General features: G+C 47.3%; 51 non-coding genes across 51 annotated transcripts; all 51 read left to right on the top strand.

The window, feature by feature from the left end:
* The first annotated feature begins 539 nt into the window (after positions 1-539).
* Positions 540-612, top strand: Trnar-ucg (transfer RNA arginine (anticodon UCG)). Its single transcript has one exon. It is a non-coding gene; the product is annotated as a tRNA-Arg (tRNA).
* A 439-nt stretch (positions 613-1,051) lies between these two features.
* Positions 1,052-1,124, top strand: Trnak-cuu (transfer RNA lysine (anticodon CUU)). The gene has a single exon. It is a non-coding gene; the product is annotated as a tRNA-Lys (tRNA).
* A 321-nt stretch (positions 1,125-1,445) lies between these two features.
* Trnat-agu (transfer RNA threonine (anticodon AGU)) lies at positions 1,446-1,517 on the top strand. Its single transcript has one exon. It is a non-coding gene; the product is annotated as a tRNA-Thr (tRNA).
* Positions 1,518-2,073: 556 nt separating this feature from the next.
* Positions 2,074-2,146, top strand: Trnar-ucg (transfer RNA arginine (anticodon UCG)). The gene has a single exon. It is a non-coding gene; the product is annotated as a tRNA-Arg (tRNA).
* A 440-nt stretch (positions 2,147-2,586) lies between these two features.
* Positions 2,587-2,659, top strand: Trnat-cgu (transfer RNA threonine (anticodon CGU)). The gene has a single exon. It is a non-coding gene; the product is annotated as a tRNA-Thr (tRNA).
* A 321-nt stretch (positions 2,660-2,980) lies between these two features.
* On the top strand, positions 2,981-3,052 carry Trnat-agu (transfer RNA threonine (anticodon AGU)). Its single transcript has one exon. It is a non-coding gene; the product is annotated as a tRNA-Thr (tRNA).
* Positions 3,053-3,596: 544 nt separating this feature from the next.
* Trnar-ucg (transfer RNA arginine (anticodon UCG)) lies at positions 3,597-3,669 on the top strand. The gene has a single exon. It is a non-coding gene; the product is annotated as a tRNA-Arg (tRNA).
* Positions 3,670-4,109: 440 nt separating this feature from the next.
* Positions 4,110-4,182, top strand: Trnak-cuu (transfer RNA lysine (anticodon CUU)). Its single transcript has one exon. It is a non-coding gene; the product is annotated as a tRNA-Lys (tRNA).
* Positions 4,183-4,503: 321 nt separating this feature from the next.
* Trnat-agu (transfer RNA threonine (anticodon AGU)) lies at positions 4,504-4,575 on the top strand. The gene has a single exon. It is a non-coding gene; the product is annotated as a tRNA-Thr (tRNA).
* Positions 4,576-5,119: 544 nt separating this feature from the next.
* Trnar-ucg (transfer RNA arginine (anticodon UCG)) lies at positions 5,120-5,192 on the top strand. The gene has a single exon. It is a non-coding gene; the product is annotated as a tRNA-Arg (tRNA).
* Positions 5,193-5,632: 440 nt separating this feature from the next.
* On the top strand, positions 5,633-5,705 carry Trnak-cuu (transfer RNA lysine (anticodon CUU)). Its single transcript has one exon. It is a non-coding gene; the product is annotated as a tRNA-Lys (tRNA).
* Positions 5,706-6,026: 321 nt separating this feature from the next.
* On the top strand, positions 6,027-6,098 carry Trnat-agu (transfer RNA threonine (anticodon AGU)). The gene has a single exon. It is a non-coding gene; the product is annotated as a tRNA-Thr (tRNA).
* Positions 6,099-7,154: 1,056 nt separating this feature from the next.
* On the top strand, positions 7,155-7,227 carry Trnak-cuu (transfer RNA lysine (anticodon CUU)). The gene has a single exon. It is a non-coding gene; the product is annotated as a tRNA-Lys (tRNA).
* Positions 7,228-7,548: 321 nt separating this feature from the next.
* On the top strand, positions 7,549-7,620 carry Trnat-agu (transfer RNA threonine (anticodon AGU)). Its single transcript has one exon. It is a non-coding gene; the product is annotated as a tRNA-Thr (tRNA).
* Positions 7,621-8,170: 550 nt separating this feature from the next.
* Trnar-ucg (transfer RNA arginine (anticodon UCG)) lies at positions 8,171-8,243 on the top strand. The gene has a single exon. It is a non-coding gene; the product is annotated as a tRNA-Arg (tRNA).
* A 440-nt stretch (positions 8,244-8,683) lies between these two features.
* Positions 8,684-8,756, top strand: Trnak-cuu (transfer RNA lysine (anticodon CUU)). Its single transcript has one exon. It is a non-coding gene; the product is annotated as a tRNA-Lys (tRNA).
* A 321-nt stretch (positions 8,757-9,077) lies between these two features.
* On the top strand, positions 9,078-9,149 carry Trnat-agu (transfer RNA threonine (anticodon AGU)). The gene has a single exon. It is a non-coding gene; the product is annotated as a tRNA-Thr (tRNA).
* A 1,056-nt stretch (positions 9,150-10,205) lies between these two features.
* On the top strand, positions 10,206-10,278 carry Trnak-cuu (transfer RNA lysine (anticodon CUU)). Its single transcript has one exon. It is a non-coding gene; the product is annotated as a tRNA-Lys (tRNA).
* A 321-nt stretch (positions 10,279-10,599) lies between these two features.
* Trnat-agu (transfer RNA threonine (anticodon AGU)) lies at positions 10,600-10,671 on the top strand. Its single transcript has one exon. It is a non-coding gene; the product is annotated as a tRNA-Thr (tRNA).
* Positions 10,672-11,221: 550 nt separating this feature from the next.
* Trnar-ucg (transfer RNA arginine (anticodon UCG)) lies at positions 11,222-11,294 on the top strand. Its single transcript has one exon. It is a non-coding gene; the product is annotated as a tRNA-Arg (tRNA).
* A 440-nt stretch (positions 11,295-11,734) lies between these two features.
* Trnak-cuu (transfer RNA lysine (anticodon CUU)) lies at positions 11,735-11,807 on the top strand. The gene has a single exon. It is a non-coding gene; the product is annotated as a tRNA-Lys (tRNA).
* A 321-nt stretch (positions 11,808-12,128) lies between these two features.
* On the top strand, positions 12,129-12,200 carry Trnat-agu (transfer RNA threonine (anticodon AGU)). The gene has a single exon. It is a non-coding gene; the product is annotated as a tRNA-Thr (tRNA).
* A 547-nt stretch (positions 12,201-12,747) lies between these two features.
* On the top strand, positions 12,748-12,820 carry Trnar-ucg (transfer RNA arginine (anticodon UCG)). The gene has a single exon. It is a non-coding gene; the product is annotated as a tRNA-Arg (tRNA).
* A 440-nt stretch (positions 12,821-13,260) lies between these two features.
* Positions 13,261-13,333, top strand: Trnak-cuu (transfer RNA lysine (anticodon CUU)). The gene has a single exon. It is a non-coding gene; the product is annotated as a tRNA-Lys (tRNA).
* A 321-nt stretch (positions 13,334-13,654) lies between these two features.
* On the top strand, positions 13,655-13,726 carry Trnat-agu (transfer RNA threonine (anticodon AGU)). The gene has a single exon. It is a non-coding gene; the product is annotated as a tRNA-Thr (tRNA).
* A 547-nt stretch (positions 13,727-14,273) lies between these two features.
* On the top strand, positions 14,274-14,346 carry Trnar-ucg (transfer RNA arginine (anticodon UCG)). Its single transcript has one exon. It is a non-coding gene; the product is annotated as a tRNA-Arg (tRNA).
* A 440-nt stretch (positions 14,347-14,786) lies between these two features.
* On the top strand, positions 14,787-14,859 carry Trnak-cuu (transfer RNA lysine (anticodon CUU)). The gene has a single exon. It is a non-coding gene; the product is annotated as a tRNA-Lys (tRNA).
* Positions 14,860-15,180: 321 nt separating this feature from the next.
* On the top strand, positions 15,181-15,252 carry Trnat-agu (transfer RNA threonine (anticodon AGU)). The gene has a single exon. It is a non-coding gene; the product is annotated as a tRNA-Thr (tRNA).
* A 556-nt stretch (positions 15,253-15,808) lies between these two features.
* On the top strand, positions 15,809-15,881 carry Trnar-ucg (transfer RNA arginine (anticodon UCG)). The gene has a single exon. It is a non-coding gene; the product is annotated as a tRNA-Arg (tRNA).
* A 440-nt stretch (positions 15,882-16,321) lies between these two features.
* Trnak-cuu (transfer RNA lysine (anticodon CUU)) lies at positions 16,322-16,394 on the top strand. Its single transcript has one exon. It is a non-coding gene; the product is annotated as a tRNA-Lys (tRNA).
* A 321-nt stretch (positions 16,395-16,715) lies between these two features.
* Positions 16,716-16,787, top strand: Trnat-agu (transfer RNA threonine (anticodon AGU)). Its single transcript has one exon. It is a non-coding gene; the product is annotated as a tRNA-Thr (tRNA).
* A 547-nt stretch (positions 16,788-17,334) lies between these two features.
* Positions 17,335-17,407, top strand: Trnar-ucg (transfer RNA arginine (anticodon UCG)). Its single transcript has one exon. It is a non-coding gene; the product is annotated as a tRNA-Arg (tRNA).
* A 440-nt stretch (positions 17,408-17,847) lies between these two features.
* Trnak-cuu (transfer RNA lysine (anticodon CUU)) lies at positions 17,848-17,920 on the top strand. The gene has a single exon. It is a non-coding gene; the product is annotated as a tRNA-Lys (tRNA).
* A 321-nt stretch (positions 17,921-18,241) lies between these two features.
* Positions 18,242-18,313, top strand: Trnat-agu (transfer RNA threonine (anticodon AGU)). Its single transcript has one exon. It is a non-coding gene; the product is annotated as a tRNA-Thr (tRNA).
* Positions 18,314-18,860: 547 nt separating this feature from the next.
* Positions 18,861-18,933, top strand: Trnar-ucg (transfer RNA arginine (anticodon UCG)). Its single transcript has one exon. It is a non-coding gene; the product is annotated as a tRNA-Arg (tRNA).
* A 440-nt stretch (positions 18,934-19,373) lies between these two features.
* On the top strand, positions 19,374-19,446 carry Trnak-cuu (transfer RNA lysine (anticodon CUU)). The gene has a single exon. It is a non-coding gene; the product is annotated as a tRNA-Lys (tRNA).
* Positions 19,447-19,767: 321 nt separating this feature from the next.
* Positions 19,768-19,839, top strand: Trnat-agu (transfer RNA threonine (anticodon AGU)). Its single transcript has one exon. It is a non-coding gene; the product is annotated as a tRNA-Thr (tRNA).
* A 559-nt stretch (positions 19,840-20,398) lies between these two features.
* Trnar-ucg (transfer RNA arginine (anticodon UCG)) lies at positions 20,399-20,471 on the top strand. Its single transcript has one exon. It is a non-coding gene; the product is annotated as a tRNA-Arg (tRNA).
* Positions 20,472-20,911: 440 nt separating this feature from the next.
* Positions 20,912-20,984, top strand: Trnak-cuu (transfer RNA lysine (anticodon CUU)). The gene has a single exon. It is a non-coding gene; the product is annotated as a tRNA-Lys (tRNA).
* A 321-nt stretch (positions 20,985-21,305) lies between these two features.
* On the top strand, positions 21,306-21,377 carry Trnat-agu (transfer RNA threonine (anticodon AGU)). Its single transcript has one exon. It is a non-coding gene; the product is annotated as a tRNA-Thr (tRNA).
* A 547-nt stretch (positions 21,378-21,924) lies between these two features.
* Positions 21,925-21,997, top strand: Trnar-ucg (transfer RNA arginine (anticodon UCG)). Its single transcript has one exon. It is a non-coding gene; the product is annotated as a tRNA-Arg (tRNA).
* A 440-nt stretch (positions 21,998-22,437) lies between these two features.
* On the top strand, positions 22,438-22,510 carry Trnak-cuu (transfer RNA lysine (anticodon CUU)). Its single transcript has one exon. It is a non-coding gene; the product is annotated as a tRNA-Lys (tRNA).
* Positions 22,511-22,831: 321 nt separating this feature from the next.
* Positions 22,832-22,903, top strand: Trnat-agu (transfer RNA threonine (anticodon AGU)). The gene has a single exon. It is a non-coding gene; the product is annotated as a tRNA-Thr (tRNA).
* A 565-nt stretch (positions 22,904-23,468) lies between these two features.
* Trnar-ucg (transfer RNA arginine (anticodon UCG)) lies at positions 23,469-23,541 on the top strand. Its single transcript has one exon. It is a non-coding gene; the product is annotated as a tRNA-Arg (tRNA).
* Positions 23,542-23,981: 440 nt separating this feature from the next.
* Positions 23,982-24,054, top strand: Trnak-cuu (transfer RNA lysine (anticodon CUU)). Its single transcript has one exon. It is a non-coding gene; the product is annotated as a tRNA-Lys (tRNA).
* Positions 24,055-24,375: 321 nt separating this feature from the next.
* On the top strand, positions 24,376-24,447 carry Trnat-agu (transfer RNA threonine (anticodon AGU)). The gene has a single exon. It is a non-coding gene; the product is annotated as a tRNA-Thr (tRNA).
* A 562-nt stretch (positions 24,448-25,009) lies between these two features.
* Trnar-ucg (transfer RNA arginine (anticodon UCG)) lies at positions 25,010-25,082 on the top strand. The gene has a single exon. It is a non-coding gene; the product is annotated as a tRNA-Arg (tRNA).
* Positions 25,083-25,521: 439 nt separating this feature from the next.
* Positions 25,522-25,594, top strand: Trnak-cuu (transfer RNA lysine (anticodon CUU)). Its single transcript has one exon. It is a non-coding gene; the product is annotated as a tRNA-Lys (tRNA).
* A 321-nt stretch (positions 25,595-25,915) lies between these two features.
* On the top strand, positions 25,916-25,987 carry Trnat-agu (transfer RNA threonine (anticodon AGU)). The gene has a single exon. It is a non-coding gene; the product is annotated as a tRNA-Thr (tRNA).
* Positions 25,988-26,534: 547 nt separating this feature from the next.
* Trnar-ucg (transfer RNA arginine (anticodon UCG)) lies at positions 26,535-26,607 on the top strand. The gene has a single exon. It is a non-coding gene; the product is annotated as a tRNA-Arg (tRNA).
* Positions 26,608-27,047: 440 nt separating this feature from the next.
* Positions 27,048-27,120, top strand: Trnak-cuu (transfer RNA lysine (anticodon CUU)). Its single transcript has one exon. It is a non-coding gene; the product is annotated as a tRNA-Lys (tRNA).
* The last annotated feature ends 172 nt before the right edge of the window (positions 27,121-27,292 follow it).

The raw sequence follows: 27,292 nt of genomic DNA, 5'->3' as shown, positions 1-27,292 counted from the left end.
GCAAAAAAGCGGTCAAGGATAAAAAAATTATGAATGGGTGCGGTATTTAAGAAATGCTCTCGCAAATGAATAGTGTGAATGGTGCTATTAAAGTGGGCACCAGAAACTGCTGCTTTTGGCAGTCTCCGGAGAATGCCGACGTGAAATACTTAGTTCTTGTGATGTATTTTCTACCCCTGATAAAGACCCTCGCGATTGTCGTCGTCGTCGTCGTCGTCGTCGTCGTCGTCGTCGTCGTCGTCGGCGGCGCCGCCGCCGCTTTGGTAATAGCGACAACTCGCCATTGTATCACATAGGGTGAGGTACCTTCTGCAAGCGACTGAGATGGCACTAAGCGATTGAAGCTGATTTGCCTTCTCTTGTTTGATCAGCGTCATAAGGGCTTGAATGTAACTTGCGATGGGACACAGCAAGAAGTAGCGTCGTACTTTTAGTACTGAAATTTGAGATGGAGAACTGCGTCAAAGATGGGAAATTCATTCTGCCAAGTGTACAAATGGCGAAAATGAAGTGTGTGTGGAGAAGTATATTGCGCCAGTGAAGGTGTGGCCTAATGGATAAGGCGTCGGACTTCGGATCCGAAGATTGCAGGTTCGAATCCTGTCACGGTCGAGTTTTTCCTGTTCTGCAAAAGATGCATGCTCTTTTATGTGTTGTTTGAGTACTCTAAAACTAGTTGGAAGTTGCTGCTGTCCGCTTCCTGGCTGCAAAACCGGCGTCTACCAGAAGCACAAGCAAGACAAGGGTGATCTGTAGCGAAGTTTTCGGCACAGTGCCGTTCAGGAGAGTTTTTGTTGGAACTACTGCATCTGATTCAGGAGCCAAGGGCTACGCCACAGGCGTCTGCGCACTGTCGAGCATGTGTGTTGAATAATGGTGCTGATAGCCACGTATCATTTCAAGCAGATTTGATGCCTTTCGGAGACAATTTTTCATTGAATAGGATTGTAGCTGATTTGTGGCAGCAGGAAATAAGCTGTAGTCAAAAGAATCTTCAATAGATGGTCGCAGGTCAAATCAGTATTGTATGGCTCGTAACGCGTTGCGTGCAGCCCGGCTAGCTCAGTCGGTAGAGCATGAGACTCTTAATCTCAGGGTCGTGGGTTCGAGCCCCACGCTGGGCGGCGCAAAATTTTGTGTCTACGCGGATCCAACATGCGCCCCTCTCGTGAGCCTTGCGTAATGAACGTAACGGGTTACGACGATGCCTAGCTTCGTATGAATATCAGAGGAACGGTATTTGAAGCTGAAAGTGACTCTGAAATGAAATAAATGTGTTGTTTTGGAATTTTAGTTGTACATCGATATAGTGTGAGATGTGTAGGAAAGCAGCAGCTGTGCTAACTAAATGCAAATAATGGTCGCTCATGCGGTGCGTTTCGAGCTGAAGGGCTCCGATTCACTAGTCTGTAAGAACAAAGTACCCGAAAAGCGCGCTAGGTGGCGCCTCCTTAGCTCAGTGGCAGAGCGCTGGTCTAGTAAACCAGAGGTCGTCAGTTCGATCCTCACAGGAGGCAAATGAATTTTGTAACAGCCCCTCCCACCGTGGCCCTTTCGAAAAAAGCGGTCAAGGATAAAAAAATTATGAATGGGTGCGGTATTTAAGAAATGCTCTCGCAAATGAATAGTGTGAATGGTGCTATTAAAGTGGGCACCAGAAACTGCTGCTTTTGGCAGTCTCCGGAGAATGCCGACGTGAAATACTTAGTTCTTGTGATGTATTTTCTACCCCTGATAAAGACCCTCGCGATTGTCGTCGTCGTCGTCGTCGTCGTCGTCGGCGCCGCCGCCGCTTTGGTAATAGCGACAACTCGCCATTGTATCACATAGGGTGAGGTACCTTCTGCAAGCGACTGAGATGGCACTAAGCGATTGAAGCTGATTTGCCTTCTCTTGTTTGATCAGCGTCATAAGGGCTTGAATGTAACTTGCGATGGGACACAGCAAGAAGTAGCGTCGTACTTTTAGTACTGAAATTTGAGATGGAGAACTGCGTCAAAGATGGGAAATTCATTCTGCCAAGTGTACAAATGTCGAAAATGAGGTGTGTGTGGAGAAGTATATTGCGCCAGTGACCGTGTGGCCTAATGGATAAGGCGTCGGACTTCGGATCCGAAGATTGCAGGTTCGAATCCTGTCACGGTCGAGTTTTTCCTGTTCTGCAAAAGATGCATGCTGTTTTACTGTGTTGTTTGAGTACTCTAAAACTAGTTGGAAGTTGCTGCTGTCCGCTTCCTGGCTGCAAAACCGGCGTCTACCAGAAGCACAAGCAAGACAAGGGTGATCTGTAGCGAAGTTTTCGGCACAGTGCCGTTCAGGAGAGTTTTTGTTGGAACTACTGCATCTGATTCAGGAGCCAAGGGCTACGCCACAGGCGTCTGCGCACTGTCGAGCATGTGTGTTGAATAATGGTGCTGATAGCCACGTATCATTTCAAGCAGATTTGATGCCTTTCGGAGACAATTTTTCATTGAATAGGATTGTAGCTGATTTGTGGCAGCAGGAAATAAGCTGTAGTCAAAAGAATCTTCAATAGATGGTCGCAGGTCAAATCAGTATTGTATGGCTCGTAACGCGTTGCGTGCAGCCCGGCTAGCTCAGTCGGTAGAGCATGAGACTCGTAATCTCAGGGTCGTGGGTTCGAGCCCCACGCTGGGCGGCGCAAAATTTTGTGTCTACGCGGATCCAACATGCGCCCCTCTCGTGAGCCTTGCGTAATGAACGTAACGGGTTACGACGATGCCTAGCTTCGTATGAATATCAGAGGAACGGTATTTGAAGCTGAAAGTGACTCTGAAATGAAATAAATGTGTTGTTTTGGAATTTTAGTTGTACATCGATATAGTGTGAGATGTGTAGGAAAGCAGCAGCTGTGCTAACTAAATGCAAATAATGGTCGCTCATGCGGTGCGTTTCGAGCTGAAGGGCTCCGATTCACTAGTCTGTAAGAACAAAGTACCCGAAAAGTGCGCTAGGAGGCGCCTCCTTAGCTCAGTGGCAGAGCGCTGGTTTAGTAAACCAGAGGTCGTCAGTTCGATCCTCACAGGAGGCAAATGAATTTTGTAACAGCCCCTCCCACCGTGGCCCTTTCGAAAAAAGTGGTCAAGGATAAAAAAATTATGAATGGGTGCGGTATTTAAGAAATGCTCTCGCAAATGAATAGTGTGAATGGTGCTATTAAAGTGGGCACCAGAAACTGCTGCTTTTGGCAGTCTCCGGAGAATGCCGACGTGAAATACTTAGTTCTTGTGATGTATTTTCTACCCCTGATAAAGACCCTCGCGATTGTCGTCGTCGTCGTCGTCGTCGTCGTCGCTTTGGTAATAGCGACAACTCGCCATTGTATCACATAGGGTGAGGCACCTTCTGCAAGCGACTGAGATGGCACTAAGCGATTGAAGCTGATTTGCCTTCTCTTGTTTGATCAGCGTCATAAGGGCTTGAATGTAACTTGCGATGGGACACAGCAAGAAGTAGCGTCGTACTTTTAGTACTGAAATTTGAGATGGAGAACTGCGTCAAAGATGGGAAATTCATTCTGCCAAGTGTACAAATGTCGAAAATGAGGTGTGTGTGGAGAAGTATATTGCGCCAGTGAAGGTGTGGCCTAATGGATAAGGCGTCGGACTTCGGATCCGAAGATTGCAGGTTCGAATCCTGTCACGGTCGAGTTTTTCCTGTTCTGCAAAAGATGCATGCTGTTTTACTGTGTTGTTTGAGTACTCTAAAACTAGTTGGAAGTTGCTGCTGTCCGCTTCCTGGCTGCAAAACCGGCGTCTACCAGAAGCACAAGCAAGACAAGGGTGATCTGTAGCGAAGTTTTCGGCACAGTGCCGTTCAGGAGAGTTTTTGTTGGAACTACTGCATCTGATTCAGGAGCCAAGGGCTACGCCACAGGCGTCTGCGCACTGTCGAGCATGTGTGTTGAATAATGGTGCTGATAGCCACGTATCATTTCAAGCAGATTTGATGCCTTTCGGAGACAATTTTTCATTGAATAGGATTGTAGCTGATTTGTGGCAGCAGGAAATAAGCTGTAGTCAAAAGAATCTTCAATAGATGGTCGCAGGTCAAATCAGTATTGTATGGCTCGTAACGCGTTGCGTGCAGCCCGGCTAGCTCAGTCGGTAGAGCATGAGACTCTTAATCTCAGGGTCGTGGGTTCGAGCCCCACGCTGGGCGGCGCAAAATTTTGTGTCTACGCGGATCCAACATGCGCCCCTCTCGTGAGCCTTGCGTAATGAACGTAACGGGTTACGACGATGCCTAGCTTCGTATGAATATCAGAGGAACGGTATTTGAAGCTGAAAGTGACTCTGAAATGAAATAAATGTGTTGTTTTGGAATTTTAGTTGTACATCGATATAGTGTGAGATGTGTAGGAAAGCAGCAGCTGTGCTAACTAAATGCAAATAATGGTCGCTCATGCGGTGCGTTTCGAGCTGAAGGGCTCCGATTCACTAGTCTGTAAGAACAAAGTACCCGAAAAGTGCGCTAGGAGGCGCCTCCTTAGCTCAGTGGCAGAGCGCTGGATTAGTAAACCAGAGGTCGTCAGTTCGATCCTCACAGGAGGCAAATGAATTTTGTAACAGCCCCTCCCACCGTGGCCCTTTCGAAAAAAGTGGTCAAGGATAAAAAAATTATGAATGGGTGCGGTATTTAAGAAATGCTCTCGCAAATGAATAGTGTGAATGGTGCTATTAAAGTGGGCACCAGAAACTGCTGCTTTTGGCAGTCTCCGGTGAATGCCGACGTGAAATACTTAGTTCTTGTGATGTATTTTCTACCCCTGATAAAGACCCTCGCGATTGTCGTCGTCGTCGTCGTCGTCGTCGTCGCTTTGGTAATAGCGACAACTCGCCATTGTATCACATAGGGTGAGGCACCTTCTGCAAGCGACTGAGATGGCACTAAGCGATTGAAGCTGATTTGCCTTCTCTTGTTTGATCAGCGTCATAAGGGCTTGAATGTAACTTGCGATGGGACACAGCAAGAAGTAGCGTCGTACTTTTAGTACTGAAATTTGAGATGGAGAACTGCGTCAAAGATGGGAAATTCATTCTGCCAAGTGTACAAATGTCGAAAATGAGGTGTGTGTGGAGAAGTATATTGCGCCAGTGACCGTGTGGCCTAATGGATAAGGCGTCGGACTTCGGATCCGAAGATTGCAGGTTCGAATCCTGTCACGGTCGAGTTTTTCCTGTTCTGCAAAAGATGCATGCTGTTTTACTGTGTTGTTTGAGTACTCTAAAACTAGTTGGAAGTTGCTGCTGTCCGCTTCCTGGCTGCAAAACCGGCGTCTACGAGAAGCACAAGCAAGACAAGGGTGATCTGTAGCGAAGTTTTCGGCACAGTGCCGTTCAGGAGAGTTTTTGTTGGAACTACTGCATCTGATTCAGGAGCCAAGGGCTACGCCACAGGCGTCTGCGCACTGTCGAGCATGTGTGTTGAATAATGGTGCTGATAGCCACGTATCATTTCAAGCAGATTTGATGCCTTTCGGAGACAATTTTTCATTGAATAGGATTGTAGCTGATTTGTGGCAGCAGGAAATAAGCTGTAGTCAAAAGAATCTTCAATAGATGGTCGCAGGTCAATTCAGTATTGTATGGCTCGTAACGCGTTGCGTGCAGCCCGGCTAGCTCAGTCGGTAGAGCATGAGACTCTTAATCTCAGGGTCGTGGGTTCGAGCCCCACGCTGGGCGGCGCAAAATTTTGTGTCTACGCGGATCCAACATGCGCCCCTCTCGTGAGCCTTGCGTAATGAACGTAACGGGTTACGACGATGCCTAGCTTCGTATGAATATCAGAGGAACGGTATTTGAAGCTGAAAGTGACTCTGAAATGAAATAAATGTGTTGTTTTGGAATTTTAGTTGTACATCGATATAGTGTGAGATGTGTAGGAAAGCAGCAGCTGTGCTAACTAAATGCAAATAATGGTCGCTCATGCGGTGCGTTTCGAGCTGAAGGGCTCCGATTCACTAGTCTGTAAGAACAAAGTACCCGAAAAGTGCGCTAGGAGGCGCCTCCTTAGCTCAGTGGCAGAGCGCTGGTTTAGTAAACCAGAGGTCGTCAGTTCGATCCTCACAGGAGGCAAATGAATTTTGTAACAGCCCCTCCCACCGTGGCCCTTTCGAAGAAAGTGGTCAAGGATAAAATATTATGAATGGGTGCGGTATTTAAGAAATGCTCTCGCAAATGAATAGTGTGAATGGTGCTATTAAAGTGGGCACCAGAAACTGCTGCTTTTGGCAGTCTCCGGAGAATGCCGACGTGAAATACTTAGTTCTTGTGATGTATTTTCTACCCCTGATAAAGACCCTCGCGATTGTCGTCGTCGTCGTCGTCGTCGTCGTCGCTTTGGTAATAGCGACAACTCGCCATTGTATCACATAGGGTGAGGCACCTTCTGCAAGCGACTGAGATGGCACTAAGCGATTGAAGCTGATTTGCCTTCTCTTGTTTGATCAGCGTCATAAGGGCTTGAATGTAACTTGCGATGGGACACAGCAAGAAGTAGCGTCGTACTTTTAGTACTGAAATTTGAGATGGAGAACTGCGTCAAAGATGGGAAATTCATTCTGCCAAGTGTACAAATGGCGAAAATGAGGTGTGTGTGGAGAAGTATATTGCGCCAGTTAAGGTGTGGCCTAATGGATAAGGCGTCGGACTTCGGATCCGAATATTGCAGGTTCGAATCCTGTCACGGTCGAGTTTTTCCTGTTCTGCAAAAGATGCATGCTGTTTTACTGTGTTGTTTGAGTACTCTAAAACTAGTTGGAAGTTGCTGCTGTCCGCTTCCTGGCTGCAAAACCGGCGTCTACCAGAAGCACAAGCAAGACAAGGGTGATCTGTAGCGAAGTTTTCGGCACAGTGCCGTTCAGGAGAGTTTTTGTTGGAACTACTGCATCTGATTCAGGAGCCAAGGGCTACGCCACAGGCGTCTGCGCACTGTCGAGCATGTGTGTTGAATAATGGTGCTGATAGCCACGTATCATTTCAAGCAGATTTGATGCCTTTCGGAGACAATTTTTCATTGAATAGGATTGTAGCTGATTTGTGGCAGCAGGAAATAAGCTGTAGTCAAAAGAATCTTCAATAGATGGTCGCAGGTCAAATCAGTATTGTATGGCTCGTAACGCGTTGCGTGCAGCCCGGCTAGCTCAGTCGGTAGAGCATGAGACTCTTAATCTCAGGGTCGTGGGTTCGAGCCCCACGCTGGGCGGCGCAAAATTTTGTGTCTACGCGGATCCAACATGCGCCCCTCTCGTGAGCCTTGCGTAATGAACGTAACGGGTTACGACGATGCCTAGCTTCGTATGAATATCAGAGGAACGGTATTTGAAGCTGAAAGTGACTCTGAAATGAAATAAATGTGTTGTTTTGGAATTTTAGTTGTACATCGATATAGTGTGAGATGTGTAAGAAAGCAGCAGCTGTGCTAACTAAATGCAAATAATGGTCGCTCATGCGGTGCGTTTCGAGCTGAAGGGCTCCGATTCACTAGTCTGTAAGAACAAAGTACCCGAAAAGTGCGCTAGGAGGCGCCTCCTTAGCTCAGTGGCAGAGCGCTGGTCTAGTAAACCAGAGGTCGTCAGTTCGATCCTCACAGGAGGCAAATGAATTTTGTAACAGCCCCTCCCACCGTGGCCCTTTCGAAAAAAGCGGTCAAGGATAAAAAAATTATGAATGGGTGCGGTATTTAAGAAATGCTCTCGCAAATGAATAGTGTGAATGGTGCTATTAAAGTGGGCACCAGAAACTGCTGCTTTTGGCAGTCTCCGGAGAATGCCGACGTGAAATACTTAGTTCTTGTGATGTATTTTCTACCCCTGATAAAGACCCTCGCGATTGTCGTCGTCGTCGTCGTCGTCGGCGCCGCCGCCGCTTTGGTAATAGCGACAACTCGCCATTGTATCACATAGGGTGAGGTACCTTCTGCAAGCGACTGAGATGGCACTAAGCGATTGAAGCTGATTTGCCTTCTCTTGTTTGATCAGCGTCATAAGGGCTTGAATGTAACTTGCGATGGGACACAGCAAGAAGTAGCGTCGTACTTTTAGTACTGAAATTTGAGATGGAGAACTGCGTCAAAGATGGGAAATTCATTCTGCCAAGTGTACAAATGTCGAAAATGAGGTGTGTGTGGAGAAGTATATTGCGCCAGTGACCGTGTGGCCTAATGGATAAGGCGTCGGACTTCGGATCCGAAGATTGCAGGTTCGAATCCTGTCACGGTCGAGTTTTTCCTGTTCTGCAAAAGATGCATGCTGTTTTACTGTGTTGTTTGAGTACTCTAAAACTAGTTGGAAGTTGCTGCTGTCCGCTTCCTGGCTGCAAAACCGGCGTCTACGAGAAGCACAAGCAAGACAAGGGTGATCTGTAGCGAAGTTTTCGGCACAGTGCCGTTCAGGAGAGTTTTTGTTGGAACTACTGCATCTGATTCAGGAGCCAAGGGCTACGCCACAGGCGTCTGCGCACTGTCGAGCATGTGTGTTGAATAATGGTGCTGATAGCCACGTATCATTTCAAGCAGATTTGATGCCTTTCGGAGACAATTTTTCATTGAATAGGATTGTAGCTGATTTGTGGCAGCAGGAAATAAGCTGTAGTCAAAAGAATCTTCAATAGATGGTCGCAGGTCAATTCAGTATTGTATGGCTCGTAACGCGTTGCGTGCAGCCCGGCTAGCTCAGTCGGTAGAGCATGAGACTCTTAATCTCAGGGTCGTGGGTTCGAGCCCCACGCTGGGCGGCGCAAAATTTTGTGTCTACGCGGATCCAACATGCGCCCCTCTCGTGAGCCTTGCGTAATGAACGTAACGGGTTACGACGATGCCTAGCTTCGTATGAATATCAGAGGAACGGTATTTGAAGCTGAAAGTGACTCTGAAATGAAATAAATGTGTTGTTTTGGAATTTTAGTTGTACATCGATATAGTGTGAGATGTGTAGGAAAGCAGCAGCTGTGCTAACTAAATGCAAATAATGGTCGCTCATGCGGTGCGTTTCGAGCTGAAGGGCTCCGATTCACTAGTCTGTAAGAACAAAGTACCCGAAAAGTGCGCTAGGAGGCGCCTCCTTAGCTCAGTGGCAGAGCGCTGGTTTAGTAAACCAGAGGTCGTCAGTTCGATCCTCACAGGAGGCAAATGAATTTTGTAACAGCCCCTCCCACCGTGGCCCTTTCGAAGAAAGTGGTCAAGGATAAAATATTATGAATGGGTGCGGTATTTAAGAAATGCTCTCGCAAATGAATAGTGTGAATGGTGCTATTAAAGTGGGCACCAGAAACTGCTGCTTTTGGCAGTCTCCGGAGAATGCCGACGTGAAATACTTAGTTCTTGTGATGTATTTTCTACCCCTGATAAAGACCCTCGCGATTGTCGTCGTCGTCGTCGTCGTCGTCGTCGCTTTGGTAATAGCGACAACTCGCCATTGTATCACATAGGGTGAGGCACCTTCTGCAAGCGACTGAGATGGCACTAAGCGATTGAAGCTGATTTGCCTTCTCTTGTTTGATCAGCGTCATAAGGGCTTGAATGTAACTTGCGATGGGACACAGCAAGAAGTAGCGTCGTACTTTTAGTACTGAAATTTGAGATGGAGAACTGCGTCAAAGATGGGAAATTCATTCTGCCAAGTGTACAAATGGCGAAAATGAGGTGTGTGTGGAGAAGTATATTGCGCCAGTTAAGGTGTGGCCTAATGGATAAGGCGTCGGACTTCGGATCCGAATATTGCAGGTTCGAATCCTGTCACGGTCGAGTTTTTCCTGTTCTGCAAAAGATGCATGCTGTTTTACTGTGTTGTTTGAGTACTCTAAAACTAGTTGGAAGTTGCTGCTGTCCGCTTCCTGGCTGCAAAACCGGCGTCTACCAGAAGCACAAGCAAGACAAGGGTGATCTGTAGCGAAGTTTTCGGCACAGTGCCGTTCAGGAGAGTTTTTGTTGGAACTACTGCATCTGATTCAGGAGCCAAGGGCTACGCCACAGGCGTCTGCGCACTGTCGAGCATGTGTGTTGAATAATGGTGCTGATAGCCACGTATCATTTCAAGCAGATTTGATGCCTTTCGGAGACAATTTTTCATTGAATAGGATTGTAGCTGATTTGTGGCAGCAGGAAATAAGCTGTAGTCAAAAGAATCTTCAATAGATGGTCGCAGGTCAAATCAGTATTGTATGGCTCGTAACGCGTTGCGTGCAGCCCGGCTAGCTCAGTCGGTAGAGCATGAGACTCTTAATCTCAGGGTCGTGGGTTCGAGCCCCACGCTGGGCGGCGCAAAATTTTGTGTCTACGCGGATCCAACATGCGCCCCTCTCGTGAGCCTTGCGTAATGAACGTAACGGGTTACGACGATGCCTAGCTTCGTATGAATATCAGAGGAACGGTATTTGAAGCTGAAAGTGACTCTGAAATGAAATAAATGTGTTGTTTTGGAATTTTAGTTGTACATCGATATAGTGTGAGATGTGTAAGAAAGCAGCAGCTGTGCTAACTAAATGCAAATAATGGTCGCTCATGCGGTGCGTTTCGAGCTGAAGGGCTCCGATTCACTAGTCTGTAAGAACAAAGTACCCGAAAAGTGCGCTAGGAGGCGCCTCCTTAGCTCAGTGGCAGAGCGCTGGTCTAGTAAACCAGAGGTCGTCAGTTCGATCCTCACAGGAGGCAAATGAATTTTGTAACAGCCCCTCCCACCGTGGCCCTTTCGAAAAAAGCGGTCAAGGATAAAAAAATTATGAATGGGTGCGGTATTTAAGAAATGCTCTCGCAAATGAATAGTGTGAATGGTGCTATTAAAGTGGGCACCAGAAACTGCTGCTTTTGGCAGTCTCCGGAGAATGCCGACGTGAAATACTTAGTTCTTGTGATGTATTTTCTACCCCTGATAAAGACCCTCGCGATTGTCGTCGTCGTCGTCGTCGTCGGCGCCGCCGCCGCTTTGGTAATAGCGACAACTCGCCATTGTATCACATAGGGTGAGGTACCTTCTGCAAGCGACTGAGATGGCACTAAGCGATTGAAGCTGATTTGCCTTCTCTTGTTTGATCAGCGTCATAAGGGCTTGAATGTAACTTGCGATGGGACACAGCAAGAAGTAGCGTCGTACTTTTAGTACTGAAATTTGAGATGGAGAACTGCGTCAAAGATGGGAAATTCATTCTGCCAAGTGTACAAATGTCGAAAATGAGGTGTGTGTGGAGAAGTATATTGCGCCAGTGACCGTGTGGCCTAATGGATAAGGCGTCGGACTTCGGATCCGAAGATTGCAGGTTCGAATCCTGTGACGGTCGAGTTTTTCCTGTTCTGCAAAAGATGCATGCTGTTTTACTGTGTTGTTTGAGTACTCTAAAACTAGTTGGAAGTTGCTGCTGTCCGCTTCCTGGCTGCAAAACCGGCGTCTACCAGAAGCACAAGCAAGACAAGGGTGATCTGTAGCGAAGTTTTCGGCACAGTGCCGTTCAGGAGAGTTTTTGTTGGAACTACTGCATCTGATTCAGGAGCCAAGGGCTACGCCACAGGCGTCTGCGCACTGTCGAGCATGTGTGTTGAATAATGGTGCTGATAGCCACGTATCATTTCAAGCAGATTTGATGCCTTTCGGAGACAATTTTTCATTGAATAGGATTGTAGCTGATTTGTGGCAGCAGCAAATAAGCTGTAGTCAAAAGAATCTTCAATAGATGGTCGCAGGTCAAATCAGTATTGTATGGCTCGTAACGCGTTGCGTGCAGCCCGGCTAGCTCAGTCGGTAGAGCATGAGACTCTTAATCTCAGGGTCGTGGGTTCGAGCCCCACGCTGGGCGGCGCAAAATTTTGTGTCTACGCGGATCCAACATGCGCCCCTCTCGTGAGCCTTGCGTAATGAACGTAACGGGTTACGACGATGCCTAGCTTCGTATGAATATCAGAGGAACGGTATTTGAAGCTGAAAGTGACTCTGAAATGAAATAAATGTGTTGTTTTGGAATTTTAGTTGTACATAGATATAGTGTGAGATGTGTAGGAAAGCAGCAGCTGTGCTAACTAAATGCAAATAATGGTCGCTCATGCGGTGCGTTTCGAGCTGAAGGGCTCCGATTCACTAGTCTGTAAGAACAAAGTACCCGAAAAGTGCGCTAGGAGGCGCCTCCTTAGCTCAGTGGCAGAGCGCTGGTTTAGTAAACCAGAGGTCGTCAGTTCGATCCTCACAGGAGGCAAATGAATTTTGTAACAGCCCCTCCCACCGTGGCCCTTTCGAAAAAAGTGGTCAAGGATAAAAAAATTATGAATGGGTGCGGTATTTAAGAAATGCTCTCGCAAATGAATAGTGTGAATGGTGCTATTAAAGTGGGCACCAGAAACTGCTGCTTTTGGCAGTCTCCGGAGAATGCCGACGTGAAATACTTAGTTCTTGTGATGTATTTTCTACCCCTGATAAAGACCCTCGCGATTGTCGTCGTCGTCGTCGTCGTCGTCGTCGTCGCTTTGGTAATAGCGACAACTCGCCATTGTATCACATAGGGTGAGGCACCTTCTGCAAGCGACTGAGATGGCACTAAGCGATTGAAGCTGATTTGCCTTCTCTTGTTTGATCAGCGTCATAAGGGCTTGAATGTAACTTGCGATGGGACACAGCAAGAAGTAGCGTCGTACTTTTAGTACTGAAATTTGAGATGGAGAACTGCGTCAAAGATGGGAAATTCATTCTGCCAAGTGTACAAATGGCGAAAATGAGGTGTGTGTGGAGAAGTATATTGCGCCAGTGAAGGTGTGGCCTAATGGATAAGGCGTCGGACTTCGGATCCGAAGATTGCAGGTTCGAATCCTGTCACGGTCGAGTTTTTCCTGTTCTGCAAAAGATGCATGCTGTTTTACTGTGTTGTTTGAGTACTCTAAAACTAGTTGGAAGTTGCTGCTGTCCGCTTCCTGGCTGCAAAACCGGCGTCTACCAGAAGCACAAGCAAGACAAGGGTGATCTGTAGCGAAGTTTTCGGCACAGTGCCGTTCAGGAGAGTTTTTGTTGGAACTACTGCATCTGATTCAGGAGCCAAGGGCTACGCCACAGGCGTCTGCGCACTGTCGAGCATGTGTGTTGAATAATGGTGCTGATAGCCACGTATCATTTCAAGCAGATTTGATGCCTTTCGGAGACAATTTTTCATTGAATAGGATTGTAGCTGATTTGTGGCAGCAGGAAATAAGCTGTAGTCAAAAGAATCTTCAATAGATGGTCGCAGGTCAAATCAGTATTGTATGGCTCGTAACGCGTTGCGTGCAGCCCGGCTAGCTCAGTCGGTAGAGCATGAGACTCTTAATCTCAGGGTCGTGGGTTCGAGCCCCACGCTGGGCGGCGCAAAATTTTGTGTCTACGCGGATCCAACATGCGCCCCTCTCGTGAGCCTTGCGTAATGAACGTAACGGGTTACGACGATGCCTAGCTTCGTATGAATATCAGAGGAACGGTATTTGAAGCTGAAAGTGACTCTGAAATGAAATAAATGTGTTGTTTTGGAATTTTAGTTGTACATCGATATAGTGTGAGATGTGTAAGAAAGCAGCAGCTGTGCTAACTAAATGCAAATAATGGTCGCTCATGCGGTGCGTTTCGAGCTGAAGGGCTCCGATTCACTAGTCTGTAAGAACAAAGTACCCGAAAAGTGCGCTAGGAGGCGCCTCCTTAGCTCAGTGGCAGAGCGCTGGTCTAGTAAACCAGAGGTCGTCAGTTCGATCCTCACAGGAGGCAAATGAATTTTGTAACAGCCCCTCCCACCGTGGCCCTTTCGAAAAAAGCGGTCAAGGATAAAAAAATTATGAATGGGTGCGGTATTTAAGAAATGCTCTCGCAAATGAATAGTGTGAATGGTGCTATTAAAGTGGGCACCAGAAACTGCTGCTTTTGGCAGTCTCCGGAGAATGCCGACGTGAAATACTTAGTTCTTGTGATGTATTTTCTACCCCTGATAAAGACCCTCGCGATTGTCGTCGTCGTCGTCGTCGGCGCCGCCGCCGCTTTGGTAATAGCGACAACTCGCCATTGTATCACATAGGGTGAGGTACCTTCTGCAAGCGACTGAGATGGCACTAAGCGATTGAAGCTGATTTGCCTTCTCTTGTTTGATCAGCGTCATAAGGGCTTGAATGTAACTTGCGATGGGACACAGCAAGAAGTAGCGTCGTACTTTTAGTACTGAAATTTGAGATGGAGAACTGCGTCAAAGATGGGAAATTCATTCTGCCAAGTGTACAAATGGCGAAAATGAGGTGTGTGTGGAGAAGTATATTGCGCCAGTGAAGGTGTGGCCTAATGGATAAGGCGTCGGACTTCGGATCCGAAGATTGCAGGTTCGAATCCTGTCACGGTCGAGTTTTTCCTGTTCTGCAAAAGATGCATGCTGTTTTACTGTGTTGTTTGAGTACTCTAAAACTAGTTGGAAGTTGCTGCTGTCCGCTTCCTGGCTGCAAAACCGGCGTCTACCAGAAGCACAAGCAAGACAAGGGTGATCTGTAGCGAAGTTTTCGGCACAGTGCCGTTCAGGAGAGTTTTTGTTGGAACTACTGCATCTGATTCAGGAGCCAAGGGCTACGCCACAGGCGTCTGCGCACTGTCGAGCATGTGTGTTGAATAATGGTGCTGATAGCCACGTATCATTTCAAGCAGATTTGATGCCTTTCGGAGACAATTTTTCATTGAATAGGATTGTAGCTGATTTGTGGCAGCAGGAAATAAGCTGTAGTCAAAAGAATCTTCAATAGATGGTCGCAGGTCAAATCAGTATTGTATGGCTCGTAACGCGTTGCGTGCAGCCCGGCTAGCTCAGTCGGTAGAGCATGAGACTCTTAATCTCAGGGTCGTGGGTTCGAGCCCCACGCTGGGCGGCGCAAAATTTTGTGTCTACGCGGATCCAACATGCGCCCCTCTCGTGAGCCTTGCGTAATGAACGTAACGGGTTACGACGATGCTTAGCTTCGTATGAATATCAGAGGAACGGTATTTGAAGCTGAAAGTGACTCTGAAATGAAATAAATGTGTTGTTTTGGAATTTTAGTTGTACATCGATATAGTGTGAGATGTGTAAGAAAGCAGCAGCTGTGCTAACTAAATGCAAATAATGGTCGCTCATGCGGTGCGTTTCGAGCTGAAGGGCTCCGATTCACTAGTCTGTAAGAACAAAGTACCCGAAAAGTGCGCTAGGAGGCGCCTCCTTAGCTCAGTGGCAGAGCGCTGGTCTAGTAAACCAGAGGTCGTCAGTTCGATCCTCACAGGAGGCAAATGAATTTTGTAACAGCCCCTCCCACCGTGGCCCTTTCGAAAAAAGCGGTCAAGGATAAAAAAATTATGAATGGGTGCGGTATTTAAGAAATGCTCTCGCAAATGAATAGTGTGAATGGTGCTATTAAAGTGGGCACCAGAAACTGCTGCTTTTGGCAGTCTCCGGAGAATGCCGACGTGAAATACTTAGTTCTTGTGATGTATTTTCTACCCCTGATAAAGACCCTCGCGATTGTCGTCGTCGTCGTCGTCGTCGTCGGCGGCGCCGCCGCCGCTTTGGTAATAGCGACAACTCGCCATTGTATCACATAGGGTGAGGTACCTTCTGCAAGCGACTGAGATGGCACTAAGCGATTGAAGCTGATTTGCCTTCTCTTGTTTGATCAGCGTCATAAGGGCTTGAATGTAACTTGCGATGGGACACAGCAAGAAGTAGCGTCGTACTTTTAGTACTGAAATTTGAGATGGAGAACTGCGTCAAAGATGGGAAATTCATTCTGCCAAGTGTACAAATGTCGAAAATGAGGTGTGTGTGGAGACTTATATTGCGCCAGTGACCGTGTGGCCTAATGGATAAGGCGTCGGACTTCGGATCCGAAGATTGCAGGTTCGAATCCTGTCACGGTCGAGTTTTTCCTGTTCTGCAAAAGATGCATGCTGTTTTACTGTGTTGTTTGAGTACTCTAAAACTAGTTGGAAGTTGCTGCTGTCCGCTTCCTGGCTGCAAAACCGGCGTCTACCAGAAGCACAAGCAAGACAAGGGTGATCTGTAGCGAAGTTTTCGGCACAGTGCCGTTCAGGAGAGTTTTTGTTGGAACTACTGCATCTGATTCAGGAGCCAAGGGCTACGCCACAGGCGTCTGCGCACTGTCGAGCATGTGTGTTGAATAATGGTGCTGATAGCCACGTATCATTTCAAGCAGATTTGATGCCTTTCGGAGACAATTTTTCATTGAATAGGATTGTAGCTGATTTGTGGCAGCAGGAAATAAGCTGTAGTCAAAAGAATCTTCAATAGATGGTCGCAGGTCAAATCAGTATTGTATGGCTCGTAACGCGTTTCGTGCAGCCTGGCTAGCTCAGTCGGTAGAGCATGAGACTCTTAATCTCAGGGTCGTGGGTTCGAGCCCCACGCTGGGCGGCGCAAAATTTTGTGTCTACGCGGATCCAACATGCGCCCCTCTCGTGAGCCTTGCGTAATGAACGTAACGGGTTACGACGATGCCTAGCTTCGTATGAATATCAGAGGAACGGTATTTGAAGCTGAAAGTGACTCTGAAATGAAATAAATGTGTTGTTTTGGAATTTTAGTTGTACATCGATATAGTGTGAGATGTGTAGGAAAGCAGCAGCTGTGCTAACTAAATGCAAATAATGGTCGCTCATGCGGTGCGTTTCGAGCTGAAGGGCTCCGATTCACTAGTCTGTAAGAACAAAGTACCCGAAAAGTGCGCTAGGAGGCGCCTCCTTAGCTCAGTGGCAGAGCGCTGGTTTAGTAAACCAGAGGTCGTCAGTTCGATCCTCACAGGAGGCAAATGAATTTTGTAACAGCCCCTCCCACCGTGGCCCTTTCGAAGAAAGTGGTCAAGGATAAAAAAATTATGAATGGGTGCGGTATTTAAGAAATGCTCTCGCAAATGAATAGTGTGAATGGTGCTATTAAAGTGGGCACCAGAAACTGCTGCTTTTGGCAGTCTCCGGAGAATGCCGACGTGAAATACTTAGTTCTTGTGATGTATTTTCTACCCCTGATAAAGACCCTCGCGATTGTCGTCGTCGTCGTCGTCGGCGCCGCCGCCGCTTTGGTAATAGCGACAACTCGCCATTGTATCACATAGGGTGAGGCACCTTCTGCAAGCGACTGAGATGGCACTAAGCGATTGAAGCTGATTTGCCTTCTCTTGTTTGATCAGCGTCATAAGGGCTTGAATGTAACTTGCGATGGGACACAGCAAGAAGTAGCGTCGTACTTTTAGTACTGAAATTTGAGATGGAGAACTGCGTCAAAGATGGGAAATTCATTCTGCCAAGTGTACAAATGGCGAAAATGAGGTGTGTGTGGAGAAGTATATTGCGCCAGTGAAGGTGTGGCCTAATGGATAAGGCGTCGGACTTCGGATCCGAAGATTGCAGGTTCGAATCCTGTCACGGTCGAGTTTTTCCTGTTCTGCAAAAGATGCATGCTGTTTTACTGTGTTGTTTGAGTACTCTAAAACTAGTTGGAAGTTGCTGCTGTCCGCTTCCTGGCTGCAAAACCGGCGTCTACCAGAAGCACAAGCAAGACAAGGGTGATCTGTAGCGAAGTTTTCGGCACAGTGCCGTTCAGGAGAGTTTTTGTTGGAACTACTGCATCTGATTCAGGAGCCAAGGGCTACGCCACAGGCGTCTGCGCACTGTCGAGCATGTGTGTTGAATAATGGTGCTGATAGCCACGTATCATTTCAAGCAGATTTGATGCCTTTCGGAGACAATTTTTCATTGAATAGGATTGTAGCTGATTTGTGGCAGCAGGAAATAAGCTGTAGTCAAAAGAATCTTCAATAGATGGTCGCAGGTCAAATCAGTATTGTATGGCTCGTAACGCGTTGCGTGCAGCCCGGCTAGCTCAGTCGGTAGAGCATGAGACTCTTAATCTCAGGGTCGTGGGTTCGAGCCCCACGCTGGGCGGCGCAAAATTTTGTGTCTACGCGGATCCAACATGCGCCCCTCTCGTGAGCCTTGCGTAATGAACGTAACGGGTTACGACGATGCCTAGCTTCGTATGAATATCAGAGGAACGGTATTTGAAGCTGAAAGTGACTCTGAAATGAAATAAATGTGTTGTTTTGGAATTTTAGTTGTACATCGATATAGTGTGAGATGTGTAAGAAAGCAGCAGCTGTGCTAACTAAATGCAAATAATGGTCGCTCATGCGGTGCGTTTCGAGCTGAAGGGCTCCGATTCACTAGTCTGTAAGAACAAAGTACCCGAAAAGTGCGCTAGGAGGCGCCTCCTTAGCTCAGTGGCAGAGCGCTGGTCTAGTAAACCAGAGGTCGTCAGTTCGATCCTCACAGGAGGCAAATGAATTTTGTAACAGCCCCTCCCACCGTGGCCCTTTCGAAAAAAGCGGTCAAGGATAAAAAAATTATGAATGGGTGCGGTATTTAAGAAATGCTCTCGCAAATGAATAGTGTGAATGGTGCTATTAAAGTGGGCACCAGAAACTGCTGCTTTTGGCAGTCTCCGGAGAATGCCGACGTGAAATACTTAGTTCTTGTGATGTATTTTCTACCCCTGATAAAGACCCTCGCGATTGTCGTCGTCGTCGTCGTCGGCGCCGCCGCCGCTTTGGTAATAGCGACAACTCGCCATTGTATCACATAGGGTGAGGTACCTTCTGCAAGCGACTGAGATGGCACTAAGCGATTGAAGCTGATTTGCCTTCTCTTGTTTGATCAGCGTCATAAGGGCTTGAATGTAACTTGCGATGGGACACAGCAAGAAGTAGCGTCGTACTTTTAGTACTGAAATTTGAGATGGAGAACTGCGTCAAAGATGGGAAATTCATTCTGCCAAGTGTACAAATGGCGAAAATGAGGTGTGTGTGGAGAAGTATATTGCGCCAGTGAAGGTGTGGCCTAATGGATAAGGCGTCGGACTTCGGATCCGAAGATTGCAGGTTCGAATCCTGTCACGGTCGAGTTTTTCCTGTTCTGCAAAAGATGCATGCTGTTTTACTGTGTTGTTTGAGTACTCTAAAACTAGTTGGAAGTTGCTGCTGTCCGCTTCCTGGCTGCAAAACCGGCGTCTACCAGAAGCACAAGCAAGACAAGGGTGATCTGTAGCGAAGTTTTCGGCACAGTGCCGTTCAGGAGAGTTTTTGTTGGAACTACTGCATCTGATTCAGGAGCCAAGGGCTACGCCACAGGCGTCTGCGCACTGTCGAGCATGTGTGTTGAATAATGGTGCTGATAGCCACGTATCATTTCAAGCAGATTTGATGCCTTTCGGAGACAATTTTTCATTGAATAGGATTGTAGCTGATTTGTGGCAGCAGGAAATAAGCTGTAGTCAAAAGAATCTTCAATAGATGGTCGCAGGTCAAATCAGTATTGTATGGCTCGTAACGCGTTGGGTGCAGCCCGGCTAGCTCAGTCGGTAGAGCATGAGACTCTTAATCTCAGGGTCGTGGGTTCGAGCCCCACGCTGGGCGGCGCAAAATTTTGTGTCTACGCGGATCCAACATGCGCCCCTCTCGTGAGCCTTGCGTAATGAACGTAACGGGTTACGACGATGCTTAGCTTCGTATGAATATCAGAGGAACGGTATTTGAAGCTGAAAGTGACTCTGAAATGAAATAAATGTGTTGTTTTGGAATTTTAGTTGTACATCGATATAGTGTGAGATGTGTAAGAAAGCAGCAGCTGTGCTAACTAAATGCAAATAATGGTCGCTCATGCGGTGCGTTTCGAGCTGAAGGGCTCCGATTCACTAGTCTGTAAGAACAAAGTACCCGAAAAGTGCGCTAGGAGGCGCCTCCTTAGCTCAGTGGCAGAGCGCTGGTCTAGTAAACCAGAGGTCGTCAGTTCGATCCTCACAGGAGGCAAATGAATTTTGTAACAGCCCCTCCCACCGTGGCCCTTTCGAAAAAAGCGGTCAAGGATAAAAAAATTATGAATGGGTGCGGTATTTAAGAAATGCTCTCGCAAATGAATAGTGTGAATGGTGCTATTAAAGTGGGCACCAGAAACTGCTGCTTTTGGCAGTCTCCGGAGAATGCCGACGTGAAATACTTAGTTCTTGTGATGTATTTTCTACCCCTGATAAAGACCCTCGCGATTGTCGTCGTCGTCGTCGTCGTCGTCGTCGGCGGCGCCGCCGCCGCTTTGGTAATAGCGACAACTCGCCATTGTATCACATAGGGTGAGGTACCTTCTGCAAGCGACTGAGATGGCACTAAGCGATTGAAGCTGATTTGCCTTCTCTTGTTTGATCAGCGTCATAAGGGCTTGAATGTAACTTGCGATGGGACACAGCAAGAAGTAGCGTCGTACTTTTAGTACTGAAATTTGAGATGGAGAACTGCGTCAAAGATGGGAAATTCATTCTGCCAAGTGTACAAATGTCGAAAATGAGGTGTGTGTGGAGACTTATATTGCGCCAGTGACCGTGTGGCCTAATGGATAAGGCGTCGGACTTCGGATCCGAAGATTGCAGGTTCGAATCCTGTGACGGTCGAGTTTTTCCTGTTCTGCAAAAGATGCATGCTGTTTTACTGTGTTGTTTGAGTACTCTAAAACTAGTTGGAAGTTGCTGCTGTCCGCTTCCTGGCTGCAAAACCGGCGTCTACCAGAAGCACAAGCAAGACAAGGGTGATCTGTAGCGAAGTTTTCGGCACAGTGCCGTTCAGGAGAGTTTTTGTTGGAACTACTGCATCTGATTCAGGAGCCAAGGGCTACGCCACAGGCGTCTGCGCACTGTCGAGCATGTGTGTTGAATAATGGTGCTGATAGCCACGTATCATTTCAAGCAGATTTGATGCCTTTCGGAGACAATTTTTCATTGAATAGGATTGTAGCTGATTTGTGGCAGCAGCAAATAAGCTGTAGTCAAAAGAATCTTCAATAGATGGTCGCAGGTCAAATCAGTATTGTATGGCTCGTAACGCGTTGCGTGCAGCCCGGCTAGCTCAGTCGGTAGAGCATGAGACTCTTAATCTCAGGGTCGTGGGTTCGAGCCCCACGCTGGGCGGCGCAAAATTTTGTGTCTACGCGGATCCAACATGCGCCCCTCTCGTGAGCCTTGCGTAATGAACGTAACGGGTTACGACGATGCCTAGCTTCGTATGAATATCAGAGGAACGGTATTTGAAGCTGAAAGTGACTCTGAAATGAAATAAATGTGTTGTTTTGGAATTTTAGTTGTACATAGATATAGTGTGAGATGTGTAGGAAAGCAGCAGCTGTGCTAACTAAATGCAAATAATGGTCGCTCATGCGGTGCGTTTCGAGCTGAAGGGCTCCGATTCACTAGTCTGTAAGAACAAAGTACCCGAAAAGTGCGCTAGGAGGCGCCTCCTTAGCTCAGTGGCAGAGCGCTGGTTTAGTAAACCAGAGGTCGTCAGTTCGATCCTCACAGGAGGCAAATGAATTTTGTAACAGCCCCTCCCACCGTGGCCCTTTCGAAAAAAGTGGTCAAGGATAAAAAAATTATGAATGGGTGCGGTATTTAAGAAATGCTCTCGCAAATGAATAGTGTGAATGGTGCTATTAAAGTGGGCACCAGAAACTGCTGCTTTTGGCAGTCTCCGGAGAATGCCGACGTGAAATACTTAGTTCTTGTGATGTATTTTCTACCCCTGATAAAGACCCTCGCGATTGTCGTCGTCGTCGTCGTCGTCGTCGTCGTCGCTTTGGTAATAGCGACAACTCGCCATTGTATCACATAGGGTGAGGCACCTTCTGCAAGCGACTGAGATGGCACTAAGCGATTGAAGCTGATTTGCCTTCTCTTGTTTGATCAGCGTCATAAGGGCTTGAATGTAACTTGCGATGGGACACAGCAAGAAGTAGCGTCGTACTTTTAGTACTGAAATTTGAGATGGAGAACTGCGTCAAAGATGGGAAATTCATTCTGCCAAGTGTACAAATGGCGAAAATGAGGTGTGTGTGGAGAAGTATATTGCGCCAGTGAAGGTGTGGCCTAATGGATAAGGCGTCGGACTTCGGATCCGAAGATTGCAGGTTCGAATCCTGTCACGGTCGAGTTTTTCCTGTTCTGCAAAAGATGCATGCTGTTTTACTGTGTTGTTTGAGTACTCTAAAACTAGTTGGAAGTTGCTGCTGTCCGCTTCCTGGCTGCAAAACCGGCGTCTACCAGAAGCACAAGCAAGACAAGGGTGATCTGTAGCGAAGTTTTCGGCACAGTGCCGTTCAGGAGAGTTTTTGTTGGAACTACTGCATCTGATTCAGGAGCCAAGGGCTACGCCACAGGCGTCTGCGCACTGTCGAGCATGTGTGTTGAATAATGGTGCTGATAGCCACGTATCATTTCAAGCAGATTTGATGCCTTTCGGAGACAATTTTTCATTGAATAGGATTGTAGCTGATTTGTGGCAGCAGGAAATAAGCTGTAGTCAAAAGAATCTTCAATAGATGGTCGCAGGTCAAATCAGTATTGTATGGCTCGTAACGCGTTGCGTGCAGCCCGGCTAGCTCAGTCGGTAGAGCATGAGACTCTTAATCTCAGGGTCGTGGGTTCGAGCCCCACGCTGGGCGGCGCAAAATTTTGTGTCTACGCGGATCCAACATGCGCCCCTCTCGTGAGCCTTGCGTAATGAACGTAACGGGTTACGACGATGCCTAGCTTCGTATGAATATCAGAGGAACGGTATTTGAAGCTGAAAGTGACTCTGAAATGAAATAAATGTGTTGTTTTGGAATTTTAGTTGTACATCGATATAGTGTGAGATGTGTAAGAAAGCAGCAGCTGTGCTAACTAAATGCAAATAATGGTCGCTCATGCGGTGCGTTTCGAGCTGAAGGGCTCCGATTCACTAGTCTGTAAGAACAAAGTACCCGAAAAGTGCGCTAGGAGGCGCCTCCTTAGCTCAGTGGCAGAGCGCTGGTCTAGTAAACCAGAGGTCGTCAGTTCGATCCTCACAGGAGGCAAATGAATTTTGTAACAGCCCCTCCCACCGTGGCCCTTTCGAAAAAAGCGGTCAAGGATAAAAAAATTATGAATGGGTGCGGTATTTAAGAAATGCTCTCGCAAATGAATAGTGTGAATGGTGCTATTAAAGTGGGCACCAGAAACTGCTGCTTTTGGCAGTCTCCGGAGAATGCCGACGTGAAATACTTAGTTCTTGTGATGTATTTTCTACCCCTGATAAAGACCCTCGCGATTGTCGTCGTCGTCGTCGTCGTCGTCGTCGTCGTCGTCGGCGCCGCCGCCGCTTTGGTAATAGCGACAACTCGCCATTGTATCACATAGGGTGAGGTACCTTCTGCAAGCGACTGAGATGGCACTAAGCGATTGAAGCTGATTTGCCTTCTCTTGTTTGGTCAGCGTCATAAGGGCTTGAATGTAACTTGCGATGGGACACAGCAAGAAGTAGCGTCGTACTTTTAGTACTGAAATTTGAGATGGAGAACTGCGTCAAAGATGGGAAATTCATTCTGCCAAGTGTACAAATGTCGAAAATGAGGTGTGTGTGGAGAAGTATATTGCGCCAGTGACCGTGTGGCCTAATGGATAAGGCGTCGGACTTCGGATCCGAAGATTGCAGGTTCGAATCCTGTCACGGTCGAGTTTTTCCTGTTCTGCAAAAGATGCATGCTGTTTTACTGTGTTGTTTGAGTACTCTAAAACTAGTTGGAAGTTGCTGCTGTCCGCTTCCTGGCTGCAAAACCGGCGTCTACCAGAAGCACAAGCAAGACAAGGGTGATCTGTAGCGAAGTTTTCGGCACAGTGCCGTTCAGGAGAGTTTTTGTTGGAACTACTGCATCTGATTCAGGAGCCAAGGGCTACGCCACAGGCGTCTGCGCACTGTCGAGCATGTGTGTTGAATAATGGTGCTGATAGCCACGTATCATTTCAAGCAGATTTGATGCCTTTCGGAGACAATTTTTCATTGAATAGGATTGTAGCTGATTTGTGGCAGCAGGAAATAAGCTGTAGTCAAAAGAATCTTCAATAGATGGTCGCAGGTCAAATCAGTATTGTATGGCTCGTAACGCGTTGCGTGCAGCCCGGCTAGCTCAGTCGGTAGAGCATGAGACTCTTAATCTCAGGGTCGTGGGTTCGAGCCCCACGCTGGGCGGCGCAAAATTTTGTGTCTACGCGGATCCAACATGCGCCCCTCTCGTGAGCCTTGCGTAATGAACGTAACGGGTTACGACGATGCCTAGCTTCGTATGAATATCAGAGGAACGGTATTTGAAGCTGAAAGTGACTCTGAAATGAAATAAATGTGTTGTTTTGGAATTTTAGTTGTACATCGATATAGTGAAAGATGTGTAGGAAAGAAGCAGCTGTGCTAACTAAATGCAAATAATGGTCGCTCATGCGGTGCGTTTCGAGCTGAAGGGCTCCGATTCACTAGTCTGTAAGAACAAAGTACCCGAAAAGTGCGCTTGGAGGCGCCTCCATAGCTCAGTGGCAGAGCGCTGGTCTAGTAAACCAGAGGTCGTCAGTTCGATCCTCACAGGAGGCAAATGAATTTTGTAACTGCCCCTCCCACCGTGGCCCTTTCGAAAAAAGCGGTCAAGGATAAAAAAATTATGAATGGGTGCGGTATTTAAGAAATGCTCTCGCAAATGAATAGTGTGAATGGTGCTATTAAAGTGGGCACCAGAAACTGCTGCTTTTGGCAGTCTCCGGAGAATGCCGACGTGAAATACTTAGTTCTTGTGATGTATTTTCTACCCCTGATAAAGACCCTCGCGATTGTCGTCGTCGTCGTCGTCGTCGTCGTCGTCGTCGGCGCCGCCGCCGCTTTGGTAATAGCGACAACTCGCCATTGTATCACATAGGGTGAGGTACCTTCTGCAAGCGACTGAGATGGCACTAAGCGATTGAAGCTGATTTGCCTTCTCTTGTTTGATCAGCGTCATAAGGGCTTGAATGTAACTTGCGATGGGACACAGCAAGAAGTAGCGTCGTACTTTTAGTACTGAAATTTGAGATGGAGAACTGCGTCAAAGATGGGAAATTCATTCTGCCAAGTGTACAAATGGCGAAAATGAAGTGTGTGTGGAGAAGTATATTGCGCCAGTGAAGGTGTGGCCTAATGGATAAGGCGTCGGACTTCGGATCCGAAGATTGCAGGTTCGAATCCTGTCACGGTCGAGTTTTTCCTGTTCTGCAAAAGATGCATGCTCTTTTATGTGTTGTTTGAGTACTCTAAAACTAGTTGGAAGTTGCTGCTGTCCGCTTCCTGGCTGCAAAACCGGCGTCTACCAGAAGCACAAGCAAGACAAGGGTGATCTGTAGCGAAGTTTTCGGCACAGTGCCGTTCAGGAGAGTTTTTGTTGGAACTACTGCATCTGATTCAGGAGCCAAGGGCTACGCCACAGGCGTCTGCGCACTGTCGAGCATGTGTGTTGAATAATGGTGCTGATAGCCACGTATCATTTCAAGCAGATTTGATGCCTTTCGGAGACAATTTTTCATTGAATAGGATTGTAGCTGATTTGTGGCAGCAGGAAATAAGCTGTAGTCAAAAGAATCTTCAATAGATGGTCGCAGGTCAAATCAGTATTGTATGGCTCGTAACGCGTTGCGTGCAGCCCGGCTAGCTCAGTCGGTAGAGCATGAGACTCTTAATCTCAGGGTCGTGGGTTCGAGCCCCACGCTGGGCGGCGCAAAATTTTGTGTCTACGCGGATCCAACATGCGCCCATCTCGTGAGCCTTGCGTAATGAACGTAACGGGTTACGACGATGCCTAGCTTCGTATGAATATCAGAGGAACGGTATTTGAAGCTGAAAGTGACTCTGAAATGAAATAAATGTGTTGTTTTGGAATTTTAGTTGTACATCGATATAGTGTGAGATGTGTAGGAAAGCAGCAGCTGTGCTAACTAAATGCAAATAATGGTCGCTCATGCGGTGCGTTTCGAGCTGAAGGGCTCCGATTCACTAGTCTGTAAGAACAAAGTACCCGAAAAGTGCGCTAGGAGGCGCCTCCTTAGCTCAGTGGCAGAGCGCTGGTCTAGTAAACCAGAGGTCGTGAGTTCGATCCTCGTAGGAGGCAAATGAATTTTGTAACAGCCCCTCCCACCGTGGCCCTTTCGAAAAAAGCGGTCAAGGATAAAAAAATTATGAATGGGTGCGGTATTTAAGAAATGCTCTCGCAAATGAATAGTGTGAATGGTGCTATTAAAGTGGGCACCAGAAACTGCTGCTTTTGGCAGTCTCCGGAGAATGCCGACGTGAAATACTTAGTTCTTGTGATGTATTTTCTACCCCTGATAAAGACCCTCGCGATTGTCGTCGTCGTCGTCGTCGGCGCCGCCGCCGCTTTGGTAATAGCGACAACTCGCCATTGTATCACATAGGGTGAGGTACCTTCTGCAAGCGACTGAGATGGCACTAAGCGATTGAAGCTGATTTGCCTTCTCTTGTTTGATCAGCGTCATAAGGGCTTGAATGTAACTTGCGATGGGACACAGCAAGAAGTAGCGTCGTACTTTTAGTACTGAAATTTGAGATGGAGAACTGCGTCAAAGATGGGAAATTCATTCTGCCAAGTGTACAAATGTCGAAAATGAGGTGTGTGTGGAGAAGTATATTGCGCCAGTGACCGTGTGGCCTAATGGATAAGGCGTCGGACTTCGGATCCGAAGATTGCAGGTTCGAATCCTGTCACGGTCGAGTTTTTCCTGTTCTGCAAAAGATGCATGCTGTTTTACTGTGTTGTTTGAGTACTCTAAAACTAGTTGGAAGTTGCTGCTGTCCGCTTCCTGGCTGCAAAACCGGCGTCTACCAGAAGCACAAGCAAGACAAGGGTGATCTGTAGCGAAGTTTTCGGCACAGTGCCGTTCAGGAGAGTTTTTGTTGGAACTACTGCATCTGATTCAGGAGCCAAGGGCTACGCCACAGGCGTCTGCGCACTGTCGAGCATGTGTGTTGAATAATGGTGCTGATAGCCACGTATCATTTCAAGCAGATTTGATGCCTTTCGGAGACAATTTTTCATTGAATAGGATTGTAGCAGACTTGTGGCAGCAGGAAATAAGCTGTAGTCAAAAGAATCTTCAATAGATGGTCGCAGGTCAAATCAGTATTGTATGGCTCGTAACGCGTTGCGTGCAGCCCGGCTAGCTCAGTCGGTAGAGCATGAGACTCTTAATCTCAGGGTCGTGGGTTCGAGCCCCACGCTGGGCGGCGCAAAATTTTGTGTCTACGCGGATCCAACATGCGCCCCTCTCGTGAGCCTTGCGTAATGAACGTAACGGGTTACGACGATGCCTAGCTTCGTATGAATATCAGAGGAACGGTATTTGAAGCTGAAAGTGACTCTGAAATGAAATAAATGTGTTGTTTTGGAATTTTAGTT

The sequence above is a fragment of the Schistocerca cancellata genome, unplaced genomic scaffold (genome assembly GCF_023864275.1).
Source record: "Schistocerca cancellata isolate TAMUIC-IGC-003103 unplaced genomic scaffold, iqSchCanc2.1 HiC_scaffold_1109, whole genome shotgun sequence".
NCBI classification, from domain to species: Eukaryota; Metazoa; Arthropoda; class Insecta; order Orthoptera; family Acrididae; genus Schistocerca; species Schistocerca cancellata.
The sequence above is the reverse complement of the archived record's forward strand: the minus strand, read 5'-3'. Positions and strand labels throughout refer to the sequence as shown.